This window comes from Cyprinus carpio, chromosome B3, assembly GCF_018340385.1.
Source record: "Cyprinus carpio isolate SPL01 chromosome B3, ASM1834038v1, whole genome shotgun sequence".
NCBI classification, from domain to species: domain Eukaryota; kingdom Metazoa; phylum Chordata; class Actinopteri; order Cypriniformes; family Cyprinidae; genus Cyprinus; species Cyprinus carpio.
Window position 1 is genome coordinate 34131040 of NC_056599.1, and position 27630 is coordinate 34158669.

A 27630-nucleotide genomic window follows, 5' to 3' on the forward strand; every position below is an offset into this window, starting at 1 on the left:
TTATTATTTTTTTAATGAAGCTCTGTTGAAGTCACACTGACTTTTAAATGCCATTTTAATAAAATCACACAGATATGTGGCTTCTGCAGGAACATATATTATCAGCTAACAACATCGGAGCTCATGGTTGATCTTTCATGAAAGGTTTACACATTATCACTAGAAATGTATTTCTCTATGGGAAAAAATGGGATTATTACTTTTAGAACCCTTCTATTGTGTTCTATTAAGTCTTGTTGATTATATGAAATATTAGACATATGTTTTTTCAAGCCAGTTAAAGGAGCTAATATAAAGCCCACACCACATGATTTTGCCAGTAGCTGAAATCCCTCGTGCAATGCCTCAGTGTAATTGGAAGCAATCGTTCATCCATAAAGGTATTTCTGCATAACGATGAGCAGATGGTGTGCCACTTTGTGGTGAGGAAACTTAAGAATGCTCCAAGTCTAACAGGCAATTACACTCCTCCTATGCACAATTTACTCAGCCGTAAGTAGACCAGTCATGCTCCTCTGAGAGAGGTGAACGAGCCAATTTCACTTCAGATGCTTCAGCAATTAAAGGTGGAAACACTCACAGATATGTGCTATCACACTCTCTGAGGGAGAATACAAGAAAGTAAAAGAGGCGAAGAAGAGAAAAAAAACTGAGGGACTGAGAGAGGATGACGGTAAAAGTAAAAATAGTGAGTAAGTGTTGAAATGGATCATGAAGTTGGAGGATTTTCAAAAGGGTTAGTTCATGCAAACATCGACATTCTGTCATCGTTTATTCACCTTCATGTTGTTCCAAACCATAACTCTGAAGAGATTTAAAAAAACAAATGAAGATATTTTCAATTAAACCTACAGTAAGAGGTTTCTGTCTCTTTACTGAAAGTTCATCTCACCAAAACTTGAATCTTTCAAGATTTAAAAATTCTAGAAAGACATTTTAAAAGATATCCATATGAATCTATGAAGCCTTCTGAAGAGACAGAGTCATGTTTTATATGATAAACAGATTTAATTTAGGCTTTTATTCACATATAAATATTAACACTATATTTTAAGGTCCAGTTCTTACTATTAACTAACTATTAACGATGACTTTGACTCAATAAAGTCCTAATTTTCTGCTTATTAATAGTTAGTAAGGTAGTTGTTAAGTTTAAGTATTGGATAGGATTAGGGATGTAGAATGTGGTCATGCAGATATGTGCTTTATAAATACTAATGAACAGCCAATATATTACTAATATGCATGCTAATAAGCAACAGGTTAATGGTGCGAATTGCTTCCTAAACTGAAGTGTTACCAAATTAACCAACACATATATAAAGAACATCAAATATGGTAAAAGGAAGTTCAGTTGTGCTGTCTCAACCACCTGAATAAAAATAATTTTCACCAAGTAGAAAAAAAAAGATAGATATATGAACAAACCCCTCTCTAAAAATATAGATTGTAATAAGACTAAAATCAACCCATTCCTCCATCTGCCCATCCCTCCAACTCTCCTTTTAATCAAAAGTGTTAGCTAAACAAATCACCTTAAATAGTCCAATAATAATGTCCCACTATTTAACAAAGTGACATTAGATATTTACAGTTAAGGCACTTAAAGTGTTTTTTTTTCTCAGCAGGGTAGAGAAGTTTAATGCAGTCACAGTCAGCCACCCACAGCTACAGATTCTCAATAGTGATGTTAATTTCCCTTCTTATGACTATACACTCCACTCTACACTTTAAAATACAGCTGAAGTGTATTCGGATACAAATCTAATAACTTATTCTTCAGTCTGATGTGCTGTTTCCTGTCAGCTCTTCTGTCATTCAGCCCTGCAGTTTGATTATAAAGAAGATTGAATCCCCGAGAATTAGGTTTATTGTGATAGTCCATGGCCTTTCAAGGTGTCTTTAGAGACCACAGAACTCTAAATTTGGTCACACATGACATCCAAGTCCTGCAAATCATCAAGTCATGTTCTTCCCACTGGAGTCGTGCGCCGGCTGCAGTCAGATTGTGTTAGGTGGACTTCCTCAAGTGTTCAGCAGCTGCACGGAGCTCAATTTAATAGCTCCTTGCCTCCAGGAGAAGCAAGAGAGCACACATTTGATTTGAACGGAAATGAACGCAGCTCTTACGGCTTGTTTAACTTGTACAGATGATTGTGGAATGAATTCCTCAACCATGGGATGAAGCTTATATATCAGTGTGATTATTCTGCTGGATGCAAGGCATAATGGAATAGAGTGAAATTTATTGTAGCTGTTAAACACACATCTTTCCTTTCTGTGTAAAATCCATCCATCCGTCCATCCATCCATTCTCCATTCTCCAAACCACTTGTCCTTTGTATTGGGTCATGGGCTGTATAAAATCTTATGTAACAAATTGATTTTATAGGAGCAGAAAGTTCATGGAGGTATAAATTGCAATTAACTCTCTATTTTTTTATCTGAATTTCATTTCAATAACAATGTAAAAATGCAGGAGGATGAATTGCATGAAGCTTGAAGCCAAAAATAAAATAAATCAACAGAAAGAGCATGAGGATTTTTTTTTCATCTTATAATTATGACTATTATTTATATGACAGTTATTAATGGATTATAGGATGCTTTGGAAGAAAATGTCTGCTTAAAATAAATAATGAACTGAATATGAAATCACACAATAAAAAAATGTAATAAAAATTGATTTGATTTTTGTGGATGGTGTCTGCTTGTGTTTCTTTTTAAGAACCTCTGAGCCAAATCATTAAAGTAAGTCATTCTGATGAGGTCTCACTCAATGACACAATCATATTCAGTTGACCTTTGCTCATCTTCACAGTTTGCTATCCAAGGATGAGGTGGATGCTGGGAAATGACAGTAAAGTATTGAATATCATGGTCTGTAGCACTAGAGATTTGTCCTAACAGGTTTAATTAAACTCTGAAATGAATGGACTGTTTACTCCAGTTCTTGTGAAGGTTAGAAAGACAATTAGACAGAAGCAGACTGGCCTGGTCTATTAAATTATTTTTTATTGGACTTAATTAGAATACTAAATAATTCAGTTGCTAATACATAATGGATCGGAGTCAGTTCTAAGATTCAAGGATTCAAAGTGTTTATTGTCATATGCCTAGTGAGGAAAACAAGTTTCCCTGAGCAATGAAATTCTTACTTTGCTGTCCACAATGAATGCCAAGACAGTCAAAACTATACGCACATACACAAACTATACACACATACATACATACAACGTAAGAAACATAATAATAAATATAGCTGCAAGCAGCAATTGCGGGGCCAAGCACTCCAGCGGCAAATTGAGGAGCTAAGCATTGCATGGAGCATCACACCAAATGCAACAATGAGCAATTACAGCAATTTTAGGATGATTGTAATTGAAATTGCGGAAAAATCATGAATACAAGCACTAGTATTACGATTAAATGGCTTATCACTTTTGACCAACAGGTGGCGCTGTTATCAAATCGATGTGGTGTGTTCTGTGTCATTTGACAATGGCACAAACAAAGTTTGGTGTCAATATGCCAAAGCATTGCAGAGATAAAGCCAGTAAGTGTCATTTTGGCATCATGCCTAAAATTCTTCGCTGTGGTATGCGAAAACGGTTTTGTCCATCGACACAAAATCCATAAATTTTTGTCAGCACGGTCTGAAGATCATCTGAGTCGAATTTGGTGAAAATCGGACCAACGGTTGATGAGGAGTTCGAAAAAGTACGTTTTCAACATAAATCAAAATGGCGGACAGGAAGTTCAGCTTACTCTGGCATATTTGGTATCTATGTTGTCGGCATAAGCCAGGGAATACTTTGAGCCCAGTTTCATTCAAATAGGCTAATGCTTATAAATAGTTATTAGCATTTTTATAAATGTAATTATTAATGGTTAATGATGGGTTTATTACTCTTGACCAATAGGTGGCGCTGTTACCAAATTGATGTGGCATGGTCAGTGTGAGGTGACAATAGCACCTACAAAGTTTGGTGCAAATATGTCAAAACTTTGCCGAGATACAGCCTCAGATGTATTTTGGCATCTTACGAACAAATTTGTTGATGCGCTAAATGAAAACTGTTTCGTATATCAACACGAATTCCATAACTTTTTATCAGGTTGGTCTGAGGATGATCCGAAACCGAATTTGGTGAAAATCAGACTAACGGTCTAGGAGGATTCGAAAAAGTAGGTTTTCAAACTTTAATCAAAATGTCGGACAGGAAGTATGGCCAATTTTGGAATAATTGGTATCGATGTGGCGGACAGGAAGTTCAACGTACTCTGGCATATTTGGTATCTATTTTTGTTGGCATAAGCCAAGGAATATTTTGAGACCAGATTTCATTGCAATAGGCTAATGCAATAAAAAGTTATTAGCATTTTTATAAATGTAATTATTAATGGTTAATGAATGATTTATTACTCTTGACCAATAGGTGGCGCTGTTACCAAATTGATGTGGCAGGGTCAGTCTGAGGTGACAATGGCACATACAAAGTTTGGTACAAATATGTCAAAGCTTTGCCGAGATACAGCCTCAGATGTATTTTGGCATCTTACGAACAAATTCGTCGATGCGCTAAACGAAAACCGTTTCGTATATCAACACAAAATCCATAACTTTTTGTCAGATTGGTCTGAAGATGATCCGAACCAAATTTGGTGAAAATCGGACTAACGGTCTAGGAGGAGTTCGAAAAAGTAGGTTTGCAACTTTAATCAAAATGGCGGACAGGATGTATGGCCAATTTTAGAATAATTGGTATCGATGTTCTCGGCATGACCCAAAGAATATAGCGACATGACTTTCATTGCAATATTCTAATTTTTTCAAAAGTTATTAGCATTTTTAAGATATTTCATTATAACTTTTGACCACAAGGTGGCGCTGCCGCCAAACTTTTTGAGTAGCTTCAGGGCATGGAGCCAAACATTTTTGTAGTTATTTTCGTAGCGATACGATAATGCGTTCAAAAAATACAGCATTTTGAAACATAATTCAAAATGGCCGACACCTAAAATGGCCGACACGGAAAAAATTGGATATCATTTGACTTGCCATGACCCACCGAATCTAATGAGACTAGTTTTGTGATTTTTGGCCAAACCATTCAGAAGTTATAAGCAAAAATATGCATATTTCATATCTCCTGACCACTAGGTGGCACTGCGTCGAAACACTGCAGGTAGTCTCAGGTCATGCTTGTTATAACATACACCAAGTTTGGTCTCAATACGCCAAACCGTTGCGGAGTTATAGCCTCACAAGCATTTTTGCGTGCTTTTCGTAAAATTTGTTCGCATGGTATTTGAGAACGGTTGGACGAATCAACTTGAATTCCATAACATTTTGACAGCATGGTCTGAAGATGATCTGAGCCAAATTTCATGAAAATCAGTCTAACCGTCTAGGACGAGTTCGAAAAAGTAGGTTTTTCGAACAATTGAAAATAGCGAAAAAACTAAACCTTGCGATTTTTGAATTTTGGGGTTCATTCGACTCGGACTGAGCCAAGGATTCAGAGGAAAAAAGAATTTTAATTTTGTGGCTTACGGTTCAAAAGTTATTAGCATAAAAATATTGAAACTTTGGACAAGTGGTGGAGCTAGAGAGTTGGAGTTAGAGACTTCAAATTTGCTATAGTTAATGCTGAGACTGTCCTCTATCAGTGTGCTAAATTATACAACTTTCCCGCAATCGGTTCTATGGGCTGCCATAGACTTGCGGCGGAAGAAGAAGAAGAAGAAGAATAAATATAGCTGCAAGCAGCAATTACGGGGCCAAGCACTCCAGCGGCAAATTAAGGAGCTAACCATGGCATGGAGCATCACACCAAATGCAACAATGAGCAATTACAACAATTTTAGGATGATTGTAATTGAAATGGAGGAAAAGTCATAAATACAAGAACTAGTATTATGATTAAATGGCTTATCACTTTTGACTAACAGGTGGCGCTGTAATCAAATCATTTTGGTGTGTTCTGTTTGAGGTGACAATGGCACACACAAACTTTAGTGTCAGTATGCCAATGCATTGCAGAGATACAGGCTGAAGTGTCATTTTGGCATCATGCCTGAAATTTGTCGCTGTGGTATGCGAAAACGGTTTTGTCTATCGATACAAAATCGATAACATTTTGTCAGCACAGTCTGAAGATAATGTGATTCAATTTTGGTGAAAATCGGACAAACAGTTGATGAGGAGTTTGAAAAAGTAGGTTTTCAACATAAATCAAAATGGCGGACAGGAAGTTCCGCGTACTCTGGCATATTTGGTATCTATGTTGTCGGCCTAAGCCAAGGAATATTTTGAGACCAGTTTTATTGCAATAGGCTAATGCAATAATAAGTTATTAGCATTTTTATAAATGCAATTATTAATGGTTAATGAATGGTTTATTAATCTTGACCAATAGGTGGCGCTGTTACCAAATTAATGTGGCGTGGTCAGTGTGAGGTCAAAATGGCACATACAAAGTTTGGTGCAAATATGTCAAAGCTTTGCCGAGATACAGCCTCAGATGTATTTTGGCATCTTACGAACAAATTCGTTGATGCGCTAAACAAAAACCGTTTCGTATATCGACACGAAATCCATAACTTTCTATCAGCTTGGTCTGAAGATGATCCGAACCAAATTTGGTGAAAATTGGACTAACGGTCTAGGAGGAGTTCGAAAAAGTAGGTTTTCAACTTTAATCGAAATGGCGGACAGGAAGTATGGCAAATTTTGGAATAATTGGTATCGATGTTCTCGGCATTACCCAAAGAATATATAAACATGACTTTTATTGCAATAGTCTAATTTTTTCAAAAGTTATTAGCATTTTTAAGATATTTCATTATAACTTTTGACCACAAGGTGGCGCTGCCACCAAACTTTTTTGAGTAGCTTCAGGGCATGGAGCCAAACATTTTTGTAATTATTTTCGTAGCGATACGATAATGCGTTCAAAAAATACAGCATTTTGAAACATAATTCAAAATGGCTGACACCTAAAATGGGCCGACACGGGAAAATTGGATATCATTCGACTCGGCATGACCCACCGAATACAAAGAGGGCCGTTTTGTGATTTTTGGCCAAACCATTCAGAAGTTATAAGCAAAAATATGCATTTTTCATATCTCCTGACCACTAGGTGGTGCTGCGTCGAAACACTGCAGGTAGTCTCAGGTCATGCTTGTTATAACATACACCAAGTTTTGTCTCAATACGCCCAACCGTATAATCGTCTATGAACTGAGCCAATTTTCGTGAAAATCGGACTAACCGTCTAGGACGAGTTCGAAAAAGTATGTTTTTTGAACAATTGAAAATAGCGAAAAAACTAAACCTTGCGATTTTTGAATTTTGGGGTTCATTCGACTTGGCATGAGCCAAGGATTCAGAGAAAAATATAATGTTCCTTATGTACCTTAAGGTTCAAACGTTATTAGCATAAAATTTTTGAAAGTTTGGACAAGTGGTGGCGCTAGAGAGTTTGAATTAGAGACTTGACATTGGCTCTGGTAAATGTTGACACTGTCCTCTATTAGTGTTCCAAATTTCATAACTTTCCCGCAATCGGTTCTATGGGCTGCCATAGACTTGCGGCGGAAGCGGAAGAATAATAATAATAATCTTTAGTTTCAAGCAGTAGTTTCTGTGGGATGCAATAGAGTTGCGAATTGAGGAGCTAAACATGGCATGGAGCATCCGACCAAATGCAACAATGAGCAATTACAGCAATTTTAGGATGATTGTAATTGAAATGGCGGAAAAATCATAAATACAAGCACAAGTATTATGATTAAATGGTTTATCACTTTTGACCAAAAGGTGGCGCTGTAATCAAATGATTTGGGTGTGTTCTGTGTGAGGTGACAATGTTACACACAAAGTTTGGTGTCAGTATGCCAAAGCATTGCAGAGATACAGGCTGAAGTGTCATTTTGGCCTCATGCTTGAAATTCGTCGCTGTGGTATGCGAAAACTGTTTTGTCTATCGATACAAAATCCATAACATTTTGTCAGCACAGTATGAAGATCATCTGATTAAATTTTGGTGAAAATCGGACCAATGGTTGATGAGGAGTTCGAAAAAGTACGTTTTCAACATGAATCAAAATGGCGGACAGGAAGTTCAGCGTACTCTGGCATATTTGGTATCTATGTTGTCGGTATAAGCCAAGGAATATTTTGAGACCAGTTTCATTGCAATTGGCTAATGCAATAAAAAGTTATAAGCATTTTTATAAATGTAATTATTAATGGTTTATGAATGGTTTATTATTCTTGACCAATAGGTGGCGCTGTTACCAAATTAATGTGGCGTGGTCAGTGTGAGGTGACAATGGCACATACAAAGTTTGGTGCAAATATGTCAAAGCTTTGCCGAGATACAGCCTCAGATGTGTTTTGGCATCTTACGAATAAATTCGTTGATGCGCTAAACGAAAACCGTTTTGTATATCGACACGAATTCCATAACTTTTTATCAGGATGGTCTGAAGATGATCCGAAACAAATTTGGTGAAAATCGGACTAACGGTCTAGGAGGAGTTCGAAAAAGTAGGTTTTCAACTTTAATCAAAATGGCGGACAGGAAGTATGGCCAATTTTGGCATAATTGGTATCGATGCTCTCGGCATGACCCAAAGAATGTAGAGACATGACTTTCATTGCAATAGTCAAATTTTTTCAAAAGTTATTAGCATTTTTATGATATTTCATTATAACTTTTGACCACAAGGTGGCGCTGCCACCAAACTTTTTGAGTAGGTTTAGGGCATGGAGCCAAACATTTTTGTAATTATTTTCGTAGCGATACGATAATGCGTTCAAAAAATACAGCATTTTGAAACGTAATTCAAAATGGCCGACACCTAAAATGGCCAACACGTGAAAATTGGATATCATTCGACTCGGCATGACCCACCCAATCTAAAGAGACCAGTTTTGTTATTTTTGGCCAAACCATTCAGAAGTTCTGTGCAAAAATATGCATTTTTCGTATCTCCTGACCACTAGGTGGCGCTGCGTCGAAACACTGCAGGTAGTCTCAGGTCATGCTTGTTATAACACACACCAAGTTTTGTCTCAATACGCCCAACCGTTGCAGAGTTATAGCCTCACAAGCATTTTTGCGTGCTTTTTGTAGAATTTTTTCGCGTGGTATTCGAGAATGGTTGGACGAATCAACTTGAATTCCATAACTTTTTGCCGTCATTGTCTGCAGATGATCTGAGCTAATTTTCGTGAAAATCGGACAAACCGTCTAGGAGGAGTTCGAAAAAGTAGGTTTTTCGAACAATTGAAAATAGCGAAAAAACTAAACCTTGCGATTTTTGAATTTCGGGATTCATTCGACTTGGCCTGAGCCAAGGAGTCAGAGGAAAAAAGAATTTTCATTTTGTGGCTTACGGTTCAAAAGTTATTAGCATAAAAACATTGAAACTTTGGACAAGTGGTGGCGCTAGAGAGTTGGAGTTAGAGACTTCAAATTTGCTATAGTTAATGTTGACACTGTCCTCTATGAGTGTGCCAAATTTCACAACTTTCCCGCAATCGGTTCTATGGGCTGCCATAGACTTGCGGCGGAAGCGGAAGAATAATAATAATAATAATAAATATAGCTGCAAGCAGCAATTATGGGGCCAAGCACTCCAGCGGCATATTGAGGAGCTAAGCATGGCGTGGAGCAACAATGAGTGATTACAGCAATTTTAGGATGATTGTAATTGAAATGGCGGAAAAAATAATAAATACAAGCACTAGTATTATGATTAAATGGCTTATCACTTTTGACCAACAGGTGGTGCTGTAATCAAATCATTTTGGTGTGTTCTGTGTGAGGTGACAATGGCACACAGAACGTTTGGTGTCAGTATGCCAAAGCATTGCAGAGATACAGGCTGAAGTGTCATTTTGGCATCATGCTTGTAATTCGTCACTGTGGTATGCGAAAACGGTTTTGTCTATCAATACAAAATCCATAACATTTTGTCAGCACAGTCTGAAGATCATCTGATTCAATTTTGGTGAAAATCGGACCAACGGTTGATGAGGAGTTCGAAAAAGTAGGTTTTCAACATAAATCAAAATGGCGGACAGGAAGTTCAGCGTACTCTGGCATATTTGGTATCTATGTTGTCGGCCTAAGCCAAGGAATATTTTGAGACCAGTTTCATTGCAATAGGCTAATGCATTAAAAAGTTATTAGCATTTTTATAAATGTAATTATTAATGGTTAATGAATGATTTATTAGTCTTGACCAATAGGTGGCGCTGTTACCAAATTGATGTGGCATGGTCAGTCTGAGGTGACAATGGCACATACCAAGTTTGGTACAAATATGTCAAAGCTTTGCCGAGATACAGCCTCAGATGTATTTTGGCATCTTACGAACAAATTCGTTGATGCGCTAAACGAAAACCGTTTCGTATATCAACACGAAATCCATAACTTTTTTTGTCAGCTTGGTCTGAAGATGATCCGAACCAAATTTGGTGAAAATCGGACTAACGGTCTAGGAGGAGTTCGAAAAAGTAGGTTTTCAACTTTAATAAAAATGGCGGACAGGAAGTATGGCCAATTTTGGCATAATTGGTATCGATGTTCTCGGCATGACCCAAAGAATATAGAGACATGACTTTTATTGCAATAGTCTAATTTTTTCAATAGTTATTAGCATTTTTAAGATATTTCATTATAACTTTTGACCACAAGGTGGCGCTGCCACCAAACTTTTTGAGTAGCTTCAGGGCATGGAGCCAAACATTTTTGTAATTATTTTCGTAGCGATACGATAATGCGTTAAAAAAATACAGCATTTTGAAACATAATTCAAAATGGCCGACACCTAAATTGGCTGACACGGGGGGAAAATTGGATATCTTTCGACTTGACATGACCCACCGAATCTAATGAGACCAGTTTTGTGATTTTTGGCCAAACCATTCAGAAGTTATAAGCAAAAATATGCATTTTTCATATCTCCTGACCACTAGGTGGCGCTGCGTCGAAACACTGCAGGTATTCTCAGGTCATGCTTGTTATAACACTCACCAAGTTTGGTCTCAATACTCCAAACCGTTGCGGAGTTATAAGCTCACAAGCATTTTTGATTGCTTTTCGTAGAATTTGTTTACGAGGTGTTCGAGAACGGTTGGACGAATCAACTTGAATTCCATAACTTTTTGCCGGCATCGTCGGAAGATGATCTGAGCCAATTTTCGTGAAAATCGGACTAACCGTCTAGGACGAGTTCGTAAAAGTAGGTTTTTCGAACAATTGAAAATAGCAAAAAAACTAAACCTTGCGATTTTTGAATTTCGGGGTTCATTCGACTTGGCATGAGCCAATGATTCAGAGGAAAAAAGAATTTTAATTTTGTGGCTTACGGTTCAAAAGTTATTAGCATAAAAATTTTGAAATTTTGGACAAGTGGTGGCGCTAGAGAGTTGGAGTTAGAGACTTCAAATTTGCTATAGTTAATGTTGGGACTGTCCTCTATCAGTGTGCCAAATTATACAACTTTCCCGCAATCGGTTCTATGGGCTGCCATAGACTTGCGGCGGAAGAAGAAGAAGAAGAAGAAGAAGAAGAAGAATAATAATAACGCCAACGGTTTCAATAGGTGCCTAAGCACCTTCGGTGCTTGGCCCCTAATAATAAATATAGCTGCAAGCAGCAATTGCGGGGCCAAGCACTCCAGCGGCAAATTGAGGAGCTAAGCATGGAATGGAGCATCACACCAAGTGCAACAATGAGTAATAAAAGCAATTTTAGGATGATTGTAATTGAAATGGCTGAAAAGTAATAAATACAACCACTAGTAATATGACACAATGGCACACACTAAGTTTGTTGTCATTATGTCAAAAGTTTGAAGAGATATAGCCTTGGAGTCATTTTGGCACCGTGCCTAAAGTTTGTAGCAGAGCTGTACGAAAACAGTTTTGTCTATCGACACGAAATCCATAACTTTTTTTCAGCAACGTCTGAAGATGATTTGATTAGATTTTGGTGAAAATCGGACCAACGGTTGATGAGGAGTGCAAAAAAGTAGGTTTTCAACATAAATCAAAATGGTCGACAGGAAGTTCAGCTTATTATGACATAATTGATATTTATGTTGTCGGCATGACCCAAGGAATATTTTGAGAACCAGTTTCATTACAATAGGTCAATGCAATCAAAGTAATTAGCATTTTTGAAAATTTCATAGTTTAGAATTAATGAATGGTTTATTACTCCAAACCAATAAGTGGCTCTGTTACCAAATTTATGTGGCGTGGTCAGTGTGATGTGGCAATGGCACATACAAAGTTTGGTGTAAATATGTCAAAGCTTTGCAGAGATTTTCACAATTACAGCAATTTTAGGATGATTGTAATTGTAATAGCGGCAAAATCATAAATACAAGCACTAGTATTATGATTAAATGGCTTATCACTTTTGACCAACAGGTGGCGCTGTAATCACATCATTTTGGTGTGTTCTGTGTGAGGTGACAATGGGCACACACAAAGTTTGGTGTCAGTATGCCAAAGCATTGCAGAGATACAGGCTAAAGTGTCATTTTGGCATCATGCCTGAAATTTGTCGCTGTGGTATGAGAAAACGGTTTTGTCTATCGATACAAAATCCATAACATTTTGTCAGCACAGTCTGAAGATCATCTGATTCAATTTTGGTGCAAATCGGACCAACGGTTGATGAGGAGTTCAAAAAAGTAGGTTTTCAACATAAATCAAAATGGCGGACAGGAAGTTCAGCGTACTCTGGGATATTTGGTATCTATGTTGTCGGCATAAGCCAAGGAATATTTTGAGATCAGTTTCATTGCAATAGGCTAATGCAATAAAAAGTTATTAGCATTTTCATAAATGTAATTATTAATGGTTAATGAATGATTTATTACTCTTGACCAATAGGTGGCGCTGTTACCAAATTTATGTGGCATGGTCAGTCTGAGGTGACAATGGCACATACAAAGTTTGGTACAAATATGTCAAAGCTTTGCCGAGATACAGCCTCAGATGTATTTTGGCATCTTACGAACAAATTCGTTGATGCGCTAAACGAAAACATTTTCATATATCAACACGAATTCCATAACTTTTTGTCAGCACACTCTGAAGATGATCCGAGTCAAATTTCTTGAAAATCGGACAAACGGTCTAGGAGGAGTTTGAAAAAGTAGGTTTTCAACTTTAATCAAAATGGAGGACAGGAAGTATGGCCAATTTTGGAATAATTGGTATCGATGTTCTCGGCATGACCAAAAGAATATAGAGACATAACTTTCATTGCAATAGTCTAATTTTTTCAAAAGTTATTAGCATTTTTAAGATATTTCATTATAACTTTTGACCACAAGGTGGCGCTGCCACCAAACTTTTTGAGTAGCTTCAGGGCATGGAGCCAAACATTTTTGTAATTATTTTCGTAGCGATCCGATAATGCGTTCAAAAAATACAGCATTTTAAATCATAATTCAAAATGGCCGACACCTAAAATGGCCGACACGGGAAAATTGGATATCATTCGACTCGGCATGACCCACCGAATCTAAAGAGACCAGTTTTGTGATTTTTGGCCAAACCATTCAGAAGTTATAAGCAAAAATATGCATTTTTAATATCTCCTGACCACTAGGGGGCACTGCGTCGAAACACTGCAGGTAGTCTCAGGTCATGCTTGTTATAACATACACCAAGTTTTGTCTCAATACGCCAAACCGTTGCGGAGTTATAGCCTCACAAGCATTTTTGTGTGCTTTTCGTAGAATTTTTTCGCGTGGTATTCGAGAACGGTTGGACGAATCAACTTGAATTCCATAACTTTTTGCCAGCATGGTCTGAAGATGATTTGAACCAATTTTCATGAAAATCGGACTAACCGTCTAGGACGAGTTCGAAAAAGTATGTTTTTTGAACAATTGAAAATAGCGAAAAAGGTCTGAAGACCTTTCGATTTTTGAATTTTGGGGTTCATTCGACTTGGCATGATCCAAGGATTCAGAGGAAAAAGTATTTTTAATTTTGTGGCTTACGGTTCAAAAGTTATTAGAATAAAAATATTGAAATTTTGGATAAGTGGTGGCGCTAGAGAGTTGGAGTTAGAGACTTCAAATTTGATATAGTTAATGCTGGGACTGTCCTCTATCAGTGTGCCAAATTATACAACTTTCCCGCAATCGGTTCTATGGGCTGCCATAGACTTGCGGCGGAAGAAGAAGAAGAAGAAGAAGAAGAAGAATAAATATAGCTGCAAGCAGCAATTAAGGGGCCAAGCACTCCAGAGGCAAATTGAGGAGCTAAGCATGGCATGGAGCATCACACCAAATACAACAATGAGCAATTACAGCAATTTTAGGATGATTCTAACTGAAATGGTGGAAAAATCATAAACACAAGCACTAGTATTATGATTAAATGACATATCACTTTTGACCAACAGGTGGCGCTGTACTCAAATCATTTTGGTGTGTTCTGTGTGAAGTGACAATGGCACACACAAAGTTTGGTGTCAGTATGCCAAAGCATTGCAGAGATACAGGCTGAAGTGTCATTTTGGCATCATGCCTGAAATTCGTCGCTGTGGTATGCGAAAACGGTTTTGTCTATCGATACAAAATCCATAACATTTTGTCAGCACAGTCTGAAGATCATCTGATTCAATTTTGGTGAAAATCGGACAAACGGTTGATGAGGAGTTCGAAAAATTTAGTTTTCAATATAAATCAAAATGGCGGACAGGAAGTTCAGTTTACTCTGGCATATTTGGTATCTATGTTGTCGGCATAAGCCACAGAATATTTTGAGACCAGTTTCATTGCAATAGGCTAATGCTATATGAAGTTACTAGCATTTTTATAAGTGTAATTATTAATGGTTAATGAATGATTTATTACTCTTGACCAATAGGTGGCGCTGTTACCAAATTGATGTGGCGTGGTCAGTCTGAGGTGACAATGGCACATACAAAGTTTGGTGCAAATATGTCAAAGCTTTGCCGAGATACAGCCTCAGATGTATATTGGCATCTTACGAACAAATTCGTTGATGCGCTAAACAAAAACCGTTTCGTATATCAACACGAAATCCATAACTTTTTGTCAGCACGCTCTGAAGATGATCCGAGTCTAATTTCGTGAAAATCGGACTAACGGTCTAGGAGGAGTTCGAAAAAGTAGGTTTTCAACTTTAATCAAAATGGCGGACAGGAAGTATGGCCAATTTTGGAATAATTGGTATCTATGTTCTCGGCATGACCCAAAGAATATATGGAGACCATTTTCATTTCAATAGTCTAATTTATTCAAAAGTTATTAGCATTTTTTTATATTTCATTATAACTTTTGACCACAAGGTGGCGCTGCCACCAAACTTTTTGAGTACCTTCAGGGCATGGAACCAAACATTTTTGTAATTATTTTCGTAGCGATACGATAATGCGTTCAAAAAATACAGCATTTTGAAATGTAATTCAAAATGGCCGACACCTAAAATGGCCGACACGGGAAAATTGGATATCATTCGACTTGACATGACCCACCAAATCTAATGAGACCAGTTTTGTGATTTTTGGCCAAACCATTCAGAAGTTATAAGCAAAAATTATGCATTTTTCATATCTCCTGACCACTAGGTGGCGCTGCGTCGAAACACTGCATGTAGTCTCAGGTCATGCTTTTTATAACACACACCAAGTTTGGTCTCAATATGCCAAACCGTTGCGGAGTTATAGCCTCAGAAGCAGTTTTTGCGTGCTTTTCGTAGAATTTTTTTGAGTGGTATTCGAGAACGGTTGGACGAATCAACTTGAATTCCATAACTTTTTGCCAGCATGGTCTGAAGATGATCTGAGCCAATTTTCGTGAAAATCGGACTAACCGTCTAGGACGAGTTCGAAAAAGTAGGTTTTTCGAACAATTGAAAATAGCGGAAAAAACTAAACCTTGCGATTTTTGAATTTCGGGGTTCATTCGACTTGGCATGAGCCAAGAATTCAGAGGAAAAAAGAATTTTAATTTTGTGGCTTACGGTTCAAAAGTTATTAGCATAAAAATATTGAAATTTTGGACAAGTGGTGGCGCTAGAGAGTTGGAGTTAGAGACTTCAAATTTGCTATAGTTAATGCTGGGACTGTCCTCTATCAGTGTGCCAAATTATACAACTTTCCCGCAATCGGTTCTATGGGCTGCCATAGACTTGCGGCGGAAGAAGAAGAAGAAGAAGAAGAAGAAGAATAATAATAACGCCAACGGTTTCAATAGGTGCCTACGCACCTTCGGTGCTTGGCCCCTAATAACGCCAACGGATACAATAGGTGCCTAAGCACCTTCGGTGTTTGGCCCCTAAATATAGCTGCAAGCAGCAATTAAGGGGCCAAGCACTCCAGAGGCAAATTGAGGAGCTAAGCATGGCATGGACCGTCAGACCAAATGCAGAAAGGAGTAACTGAAGCCATTTTAGGATGATTGTAATTGAAATGGCGGAAAAATCATAAATACAAGCACAAGTATTATGATTAAATGGCTTATCACTTTTGACCAACAGGTGGCGCTGTAATCAAATCATTTTGGTGTGTTCTGTGTGAGGTGACAATGGCACAAACAAAGTTTGGTGTCAGTATGCCAAAGCATTGCAGAGATAGAGCTACAAGTGCCATTTTGGCATCATGCCTCACATTCGTTGCTGTGGTATGCGAAAACGGTTTTGTCTATCGATACAAAATCCATAACATTTTGTCAGCACAGTCTGAAGATCCTCTGATTCAATTTTGGTGAAAATCGGACCAACGGTTGATGAGGAGTTTCGAAAAAGTAGGTTTTCAACATAAATCAAAATGGCGGACAGGAAGTTCAGTGTACTCTGGCATATTTGGTATCTATGTTGTCGGCCTATGCCAAGGAATATTTTGAGACCAGTTTCATTGCAATAGGCTAATGCATTAAAAAGTTATTAGCATTTTTATAAATGTAATTATTAATGGTTAATGAATGATTTATTAGTCTTGACCAATAGGTGGCGCTGTTACCAAATTGATGTGGCATGGTCAGTCTGAGGTGAAAATGGCACATACAAAGTTTGGTACAAATATATCAAAGCTTTACCAAGATACAGCCTCAGATGTATTTTGGCATCTTACGAACAAATTCATTGATGCGCTAAACGAAAACCGTTTCGTATATCAACACGAAATCCATAACTTTTTGTCAGCACATACTGAAGATGATCCGAGTCAAATTTCGTGAAAATCGGACTAACGGTCTAGGAGGAGTTCGAAAAAGTAGGTTTTCAACTTTAATCAAAATGGAGGACAGGAAGTATGGCCAATTTTGGAATAATTGGTATCGATGTTCTTGGCATGACCCAAAGAATATAGAGACATAACTTTCATTGCAATAGTCTAATTTTTTCAAAAGTTATCAGCATTTTTAAGATATTTCATTATAACTTTTGACCACAAGGTGGCGCTGCCACCAAACTTTTTGAGTAGCTTCAAGGGCATGGAGCCCAAACATTTTTGTAATTATTTTCGTAGCGATACGATAATGCGTTCAAAAAATACAGCATTTTGAAACATAATTCAAAATGGCCGACACCTAAAATGGCCGACACGGGAAAATTGGATATCATTCGACTCGACATGACCCACCGAATCTAATGAAACCAGTTTTGTGATTTTTGGCCAAACCATTCAGAAGTTATAAGTAAAAATATGCATTTTTTATATCTCCTGACCACTAGGTGGCGCTGCGTCGAAACACTGCAGGTAGTCTCAGGTCATGCTTGTTATTACATACACCAAGTTTTGTCTCAATACGCCAAACTGTTGTGGAGTTATAGCCTCACAAGCATTTTTGAGTGCTTTTCTTAGAATTTGTTCGTGTGGTATTCGAGAACGGTTGGACGAATCAACTTGAATTCCATAACTTTTTGCCAGCATGGTCTGAAGATGAACTGAGCCAATTTTCATGAAAATCGGACTAACCGTCTAGGACGAGTTCGAAAAAGTAGGTTTTTCGAACAATTGAAAATAGCGAAAAAACTAAACCTTGCGATTTTGAATTTCAGGGTTCATTCGACTTGGCCTGAGCCAAGGATTCAGAGGAAAAAAGAATTTTCATATTTTGTGGCGTACGGTTCAAAAGTTATTAGCATAAAAATATTGAAATTTTGGACAAGTGGTGGCGCTAGAGAGTAGGAGATAGAGACTTCAAATTTGCTATAGTTAATGCTGGGACTGTCCTCTATCAGTGTGCCAAATTATACAACTTTCCCGCAATCGGTTCTATGGGCTGCCATAGACTTGCGGCGGAAGAAGAAGAAGAAGAAGAAGAATAATAAATATAGCTGCAAGCAGCAATTACGGGGCCAAGCACTCCAGCGGCAAATTGAGGAGCTAAGCATGGCATGGACCATCACACCAAATACAACAATGAGCAATTACAGCAATTTTAGGATGATTGTACTTGAAATGGCGGTAAAATCATAAATACAAGCACTAGTATTATGATTAAATGACTTATCACTTTTGACCAACAGCTGGCGCTGTAATCAAATCATTTTGTTGTGTTCTGTGTGAGGTGACAATGCCACACACAAAGTTTGGTGTCAGTATGCCAAAGCATTTCAGAGATACAGGCTGAAGTGTCATTTTGCCATCATTCCTGAAATTCGTCGCTGTGGTATGCGATAACGGTTTTGTCTATCGATACAAAATCCATAACATTTTGTCAGCACAGTCTGAAGATCATCTGATTCAATTTTGGTGAAAATTGGACCAACGGTTGATGAGGAGTCGAAAACGAAAGTAGGTTTTCAACATAAATTAAAATGGCGGACAGCAAGTTCAGCGTACTCTGGCATATTTGGTATCTATGTTGTCGGCATAAGCCAAGGAATATTTTAAGACCAGTTTCATTGCAATAGGCTAATGCAATAAAAAGTTATTAGCATTTTTATAAATGTAATTATTAATGGTTAATGAATGATTTATTACTCTTGACAATAGGTGGCGCTGTTACCAAATTGATGTGGCATGGTCAGTCTGAGGTGACAATGGCACATACAAAGTTTGGTACAAATATGTCAAAGCTTTGCCGAGATACAGCCTCAGATGTATTTTGGCATCTTACGACCAAATTTGTTGAAGAAACAGTCGAGCGACAGAGAAGGACAGCAGTTTGTAAGTGTTTTTGCCTCGTTTTGTCATTAGACTACTGCGTGATCATCGTTGCTAGGGAAACTTTGCTCTAATTACTGTGTGTCTTACCCTGGTAAATACGTGTGAATTGTGGCGTTTGGTTTTGCGTTTGCCTATCGCGGGACTGGACAGTTTCGGTCTGCTAAATAGGGAGGCGTGACAAGCTGACTTCAATCATAGGTAATCAGGCAAATATATAAGTGGTAGTTGACACCGCGGCAGCGGTCGCGGCAGCCCTCGTGTGAAGCCTCCTCGTGTGAAGACCGACGAGGTGTAAAGACCATCGACTCTACCTGCGCGACTCCACCGAGCAAGGACACCGACAGGGCACTTGAGTATTGCTTTTCTCCCCTTCAATTTCTGCACAGCTTGTCCTCACATACTTATTTTGCTCACTTGTAGTCACTATGTGCTTTCAGATCTCTACTATCACTACTAACACTCGGAGAGCACGCTATGTACGTCAAAGGAAGGCCTGCCTGACAAATCTAAGGCCTGTCCCTCTGACCTCTACTCCAACGCTCTCTATTCCACTTGGTCTCTGGAACTGCCAGTCCGCTGTTAACAAAGCAGACTTCATTTCTTCTATTGCTACTCATTCCGCTCTCAGCCTCATGGCACTGACTGAGACCTGGATCAAACCTGAGGACACTGCCACTCCCGCAGCCCTCTCCTCTCATTTCACTTGTTCTCACACCCCTCGTACGACTGGGAGGGGTGGAGGTACTGGTCTCCTTATATCCTAAAGATTGGAAATTTGATCTTCAACCACCACCTACAGGTAACGTTTCATTTGAATCACATGCTGTTACTGTAAACCCACCCTTTTAAAATCCACTTTGTGGTCATTTATCGTCCCCCAGGTCAATTGGGAAACTTCTTGGAGGAGTTGGACGTGCTGCTATCAAACTATCCTGAAGATGGTACTCCTCTGGTACTGCTTGGCGACTTCAACATCCACCTAGATAAACCCCAGGCTGCTGACTTCAACACTCTGCTCGCCTCATTTGATCTCACGCGAGTCTCTACTACAGCGACTCACAAATCGGGCAACCAACTGGACCTCATCTACACGCGCTGTTGCTCAGTGGACAACACTTTAGTTACTCCACTGCACACCTCAGACCACTTCCTCATTACTGCTAATCTAGCACTTACACCTGAAGCGGCACACGCTCCAACGCGGGTCACCTTTCGACGGAACCTACGCTCACTCTCTCCATCTCGCCTATCCTCTGTGGTTGCATCCTCACTTCCTTCACTCTCGCACTTTTCAGCTCTGGACACGAACAGTGCTACGGACACTTTTTGTTCCACTCTGACCTCTTGCTTGGACAACTTTTGCCCACTGTCGTCTAGACCAGCACGCACCACCCCATCTGCCCCTTGGCTGTCCGATGTACTCCGTGAACATCGCTCTAAACTCAGGGCTGCAGAGAGGAAATGGGTTAAATCAAGAAACTCTACCGACCTCAGTGTGTATCAGTCTCTCCTCTCTTCCTTCTCTGCAAACGTCTTCACTGCTAAAGCATCATATTACCACGACAAGATTAACAACTGTTTGTGACGCTCGGACACTCTTCAAAACCTTCTCTTCTCTTCTTAATCCGCCTCCACCTCCTCCTCAATCGACTCTTACAGCTGATGACTTTGCAGTTTTCTTCACGAATAAGACAAGAACCATCAGTGACCAATTCTCCACACCGCAGACTGAGGATAACTTCACAATGACTAATGCTCACTCGTTCTCCTCCTTCTCTCCACTCTCAGAGACGGACGTTTCCAAACTTATCCTGTCCAGTCATCCTACTACTTGCCCACTGGATCCGATCCCCACTCACCTCCTTCAAGCGATTTCTTCTTCAGTCATACCTTCACTTACTCACATTATCAACTCCTCTCTTCACTCTGGAACATTTCCCTCAGCATTTAAGCAGGCTCGGGTAAGCCCACTGCTGAAGAAACCATCTCTAAATCCAGCACTTCTAGAAAACTACAGACCGGTATCCCTTCTTCCATTCATTGCAAAGACACTCGAACGAGCTGTGTTCAACCAGCTCTCTATGTTTCTTGTACAGAACAACCTCCTGGACAGCAACCAATCTGGCTTCAAAAGTGGCCACTCAACTGAGACTGCCCTGCTCTCGGTTACTGAAGCCCTGCGACTGGCAAGAGCAGCTTCAAAATCCTCAGTTCTCATTTTGCTGGACTTGTCTGCTGCTTTTGACACTGTTAATCACCAGATTCTCCTGTCCACCCTCAGAAAGATGGGCATCTCTGGAACCGCTCTCCAGTGGCTTAACTCCTACCTTTCTGATAGATCCTTCATGGTGTCTTGGAGGGGGGGAAGTTTCTAAGTCACAACAACTTACTACTGGGGGTTCCTCAAGGCTCAGTACTTGGACCGCTTCTCTTCTCCATCTACATGACGTCATTAGGATCTGTCATTCAGGAGCATGGCTTTTCCTATCACTGCTATGCTGATGACACTCAACTCTACTTCTCATTCCAACCAGATGACCCGACGGTAGTTGCTCGCATTTCAGCCTGTCTGAGTGACATTTGTAGCTGGATGAATGACCATCACCTTCAGCTCAACCTTACTAAGACTGAACTGCTGGTGGTTCCAGCTAACCCATCGTTTCATCACAACTTCTCTATACAGCTGGGTTCGTCAGCCATAACTTCCTCCAGGACAGCCAGAAACCTAGGAGTTGTGATGGATCATCAGTTAAGCTTCACAGACCATATTGCTACAACGACCCGGTCCTGCAGATTTGCCTTATACAACATTAGGAAGATTAGACCCTTCCTGTCAAAGCAAGCCACCCAACTTCTTGTCCAAGCTCTTGTTCTCTCCAGACTGGACTATTGTAATGCTCTTCTGGCGGGCCTTCCTGCATGTACTATCAAGCCTCTACAACTGATCCAGAATGCAGCAGCGAGGGTTGTCTTCAATGAGCCAAAAACAGCTCATGTGACTCCTCTCCTCATCAGGTTACACTGGCTACCAGTAGCCGCTCGCATTAAATTCAAGGTACTGATGCTTGCCTACAAGACGACCACTGGCACGGCGCCAACATACCTAAACTCACTAGTTCAGTCTTATGCGCCCTCCAGAAGTTTGCGCTCTGAAAGTGAACGACGTCTTGTGGTGCCATCCCAAAGAGGTTCAAAATCACTCTCACGGACTTTTTCCTGGACTGCGCCCAGCTGGTGGAATGACCTCCCGATCTCAATTCGAACAGCTGAGTCTTTACTCATTTTTAAAAAACATCTAAAGACTCATCTTTTTTGCCTGCACTTAACCAACTAATACTAGTACTTACCTTTTCTTTTTCTTGTCTATCACTATATTAAAAAAAAAAAAAAAAAAAAACCCTGGCTACGTGTTCTGTACTAGACTAACTGAGACTTGTCATGGCACTTGTATACCGTAGTTGTTCTCTCGTTGATCTGATTGTTTCTACTGTTCTCATTTGTAAGTCGCTTTGGATAAAAGCGTCTGCTAAATGATTAAATGTAAATGTAAATGTTGATGCGCTAAACGAAAACAGTTTCATATATCGACTCAAAATCCATAACTTTTCGTCAGCACACTCTGAAGATGATCCGAACCAAATTTGGGTGAAAATCGGACTAACGGTCTAGGAGGAGTTCGAAAAAGTATGTTTTCAACTTTAATCAAAATGGCGGACAGGAAGTATTGCCAATTTTGGCATAATTGGTATTGATGTTCTCGGCATGACCCAAAGAATATAGAGACATGACTTTTATTGCAATAGTCTAATTTATTCAAAAGTTATTAGCATTTTTATGATATTTCATTATAACTTTTGACCACAAGGTGGCGCTGCCACCAAACTTTTTGAGTAGCTTCAGGGCATGGAGCCAAACATTTTTGTTATTATTTTCGTAGCGATACGATAATGCGTTCAAAAAATACAGCATTTTGAATCATAATTCAAAATGGCCGACACCTAAAATGGCAGACACGGGAAAATTGGATATCTTTCGACTTGACATGACCCACCGAATCTAATGAGACCAGTTTTGTGATTTTTGGCCAAACCATTCAGAAGTTATAAGCAAAAACATGAAGTTTTCATATCTCCTGACCACTAGGTGGCGCTGCGTCGAAACACTGCAGGAAGTCTCTTGTCATGCTTGTTATAACACACACCAAGTTTGGTCTCAATACGCCCAACCGTTGAGGTGTTATAGTCTCACAAGCATTTTTGCTTGCTTTTCGTAGAATTTTTTCGCGTGGTATTCGAGAACGGTTGGACGAATCAACTTGAATTCCATAACTTTTTGCCAACATGGTCTGAAGATGATCTGAGCAAATTTTCGTGAAAATCGGACTAACCGTCAAGGACGAGTTCGAAAAAGTAGGTTTTTCGAACAATTGAAAATAGCGAAAAAAACTAAACCTTGCGATTTTTGAATTTCGGGGTTCATTTGACTTGGCCTGTGCCAAGGATTCAGAGAAAAAAAGAATTTTCATTTTGTGGCTTACGGTTCAAAAGTTATTAGCATAAAAATATTGAAACTTTGGACAAGTGGTGGCGCTAGAGAGTAGGAGATAGAGACTTCAAATTTGCTATATTTAATGCTGGGACTGTCCTCTATCAGTGTGCCAAATTATACAACTTTCCCGCAATCGGTTCTATGGGCTGCCATAGACTTGCGGCGGAAGAAGAAGAAGAAGAAGAAGAAGAAGAAGAAGAAGAAGAAGAAGAAGAAGAAGAAGAATAACGCCAACGGATACAATAGGTGCCTACGCACCTTCGGTGCTTGGCCCCTAAATATAGCTGCAAGCAGCAATTACGGGGCCAAGCACTCCAGAGGCAATTTGAGGAGCTAAGCATGGCATGGACCATCAGGCCAAATGCAGAAAGGAGTAACTGAAGCCATTTTAGGATGATTGTAGTTGAAATGGCTGAGAAATAATAAATACAAGCAATAGTATTATGATTAAATGGCTTTTCACTTTTGACCAACAGGTGGCACTGTAATCAAATCATTTTGGTGTGTTCTGTGTGAGATGACAATGGCACACACAAAGTTTGGTGTCAGTATGCCAAAGCATTGCAGAGATACAGGCTGAATTGTCATTTTGGCATCATGCCTGAAATTCGTCACTGTGGTATGCGAAAACTGTTTTGTCTATCAATACAAAATCCATAATATTTTGTCAGCACAGTCTGAAGATCATCTGATTCAATTTTGGTGAAAATCGGACAAACGGTTGATGAGGAGTTCGAAAAAGTAGGTTTTCAACATAAATCAAAATGGCGGACAGGAAGTTCAGCGTACTCTGGCATATTTGGTATCTATGTTGTCGGCATAAGCCACAGAATATTTTGAGACCAGTTTCATTGCAATAGGCTAATGCAATATAAAGTTATAAGCATTTTTATAAATGTAATTATTAATGGTTAATGAATGATTTATTACTCTTGACCAATAGGTGGCGCTGTTACCAAATTAATGTGGTGTGGTCAGTGTGAGGTGATAATGGCACATACAAAGTTTGGTGCAAATATGTCAAAGCTTTGCCGAGATACAGCCTCAGATGTATTTTGGCATCTTACGAACAAATTCGTTGATGCGCTAAACGAAAACCGTTTTGTATATCAACACGAAATCCATAACTTTTTGTCAGCTTGGTCTGAAGATGATCCGAACCAAATTTGGTGAAAATCGGACTAACGGTCTAGAAGGAGTTCGAAAAAGTAGGTTTTCAACTTTAATCAAAATGGCGGACAGGAAGTATGGCCAATTTTGGCATAATTGGTATCGATGTTCTCGACATGATTCAAAGAATATATGGAGACTATTTTCATTTCAATAATCTAATTTTTTCAAAAGTTATTAGCATTTTTTAGATATTTCATTATAACTTTTGACCACAAGGTGGCGCTGCCACCAAACTTTTTGAGTAGCTTCAGGGCATTGAGCCAAACATTTTTGTAATTATTTTCGTAACGATACGATAATGGGTTCAAAAAATACAGCATTTTGAAACATAATTCAAAAATGACCGACACCTAAAATGGCTGACACGGGAAAATTGGACATCATTCGACTCGACATGATGCACCGAATACAAATGAGACCAGTTTTGTCATTTTTGGCCAAACCATTCAGAAGTTATAAGCAAAAATATGCATTTTTCATATCTCCTGACCACTAGGTGGCGCTGCGTCGAAACACTGCAGGTAGTCTCAGGTCATGCTTGTTATAACCATACCCCAAGTTTGGTCTCAATACGCCAAACCGTTGCGGAGTTATAACTCACAAGCATTTTTTGCGTGCTTTTCGTAGAATTTGTTCGCGTGGTATTCAAGAACGGTTGGACAAATCAACTAGAATTCCATAACTTTTTGCCGGCATCATCTGAAGATGATCTGAGCCAATTTTCGTGAAAATCGGACTAACTGTCTAGGACGAGTTCGTAAAAGTAGGTTTTTCAAACAATTGAAAATAGCGAAAAAACTAAACCTTGCGATTTTTGAATTTCAGGGTTCATTCGACTTGGCCTGAGCCAAGGATTCAGAGGAAAAAAGAATTTTCATTTTGTGGCGTACGGTTCAAAAAGTTATTAGCATAAAAATATTGAAATTTTGGACAAGTGGTGGCGCTACAGAGTTGGAGTTAGAGACTTCAAATTTGCTATAGTTAAGGCTGGGACTGTCCTCTATCAGTGTGCCAAATTATACAACTTTCCCGCAATCGGTTCTATGGGCTGCCATAGACTTGCGGGGGAAGAAGAAGAAGAAGAAGACATAATACATATAGCTGCAAGCAGCAATTACGGGGCCAAGCACTCCCAGCGGCAAATTGAGGAGCTAGCATGGCATGGACCATCACCACCAAATACAACAATGAGCAATTACAGCAATTTTAGGATGATTGTACTTGAAATGGGCGGTAAAATCATAAATACAAGCACTAGTATTTATGATTAAATGACTTATCACTTTTGACCAACAGCTGGCGCTGTAATCAAATCATTTTTGTTGTGTTTCTGTGTGAGGTGACAATGCCACACACAAAGTTTGGTGTCAGTATGCCAAGCATTTCAGAGATACAGGCTGAAGTGTCATTTTGCCATCATTCCTGAAATTCGTCGCTGTGGTATGCGATAACGGTTTTGTCTATCGATACAAAATCCATAACATTTTGTCAGCACAGTTGAAGATTCATCTGATTCAATTTTGGTGAAAATTGGGAACCACGGTTGATGAGGAGTTCGAAAAAGTAGGTTTTCAACATAAATTAAAATGGCGGACAGGAAGTTCAGCGTACTCTGGCATATTTGGTATCTATTTTGTCGGCATAAGCCAAGGAATATTTTGAGAACAGTTTCATTGCAATAGGCTAATGCAATTAAAAGTTATTAGCATTTTTATAAATTTATAAATTATTAATGGTTAATGAATGGTTTATTACTCTTGACAATAGGTGGCGCTGTTACCACAATTGATGTGGCATGGTCAGTCTGAGGTGACAATGGCACATACAAAGTTTTGGTACAAATATGTCAAAGCTTTGCCGAGATACAGCCTCAGATGTATTTTTGGCACATCTTCTTACGACCAACTTTGTTGAAGAAACAGTCGAGCGACAGAGAAGGACAGCACGTTTGTAAGTGTTTTTGCCCTCGTTTTGTCATTAGACTACTGCGTGATCATCGTTGCTAGGGAAACTTTGCTCTAATTACTGTGTGTCTTACCCTGGTAAATACGTGTGAATTGTGGCGTTTGGTTTTGCGTTTGCCTATCGCGGGACTGGACAGTTGTTTGGTTTTAAATGGGAGGCGTGACAAGCTGACTTCAATCATAGGTAATCAGGCAAATATATAAGTGGTAGGTGCCACCGCGGCAGCGGTCGCGGCAGCCCTCGTGTGACAAGCCTGGCCTCGTGTGAAGACCGACGAGTGTAAAGACCATCGACTACTACCTGCGCGACTCACACCGAGCAAGGACACCAGACAGGGCCACTTGAGTATTGCTTTTCTCCCCTTCAAATTTCTGCACAGCTTGTTCCTCACATACTTATTTTGCTCACTTGTAGTCACTATGTTCTTTCAGATCTCTACTATCACTACTAACACTCGGAGAGGCACGCTATGTACGTCGAAGGAAGGCCTGCCTGACAAATCTAACCCGGCCTGTCCCTCTGACCTCTACCTCACCAACGCTCTCTATTTCCATCCACTTGGTCTCTGGAACTGCCAGTCTGCTGTTAACAAAGCAGACTTCATTTCTTCTATTGCTACTCATTCCGCTCTCAGCCTCATGGCACTGACTGAGACCTGGGATCAAACCTGAGGACACGGGGGGCCACTCCCGCAGCCCTGTCTCCTCCATTTCACTTGTTCTCACACCCCTCGTACGACTGGGAGGGGTGG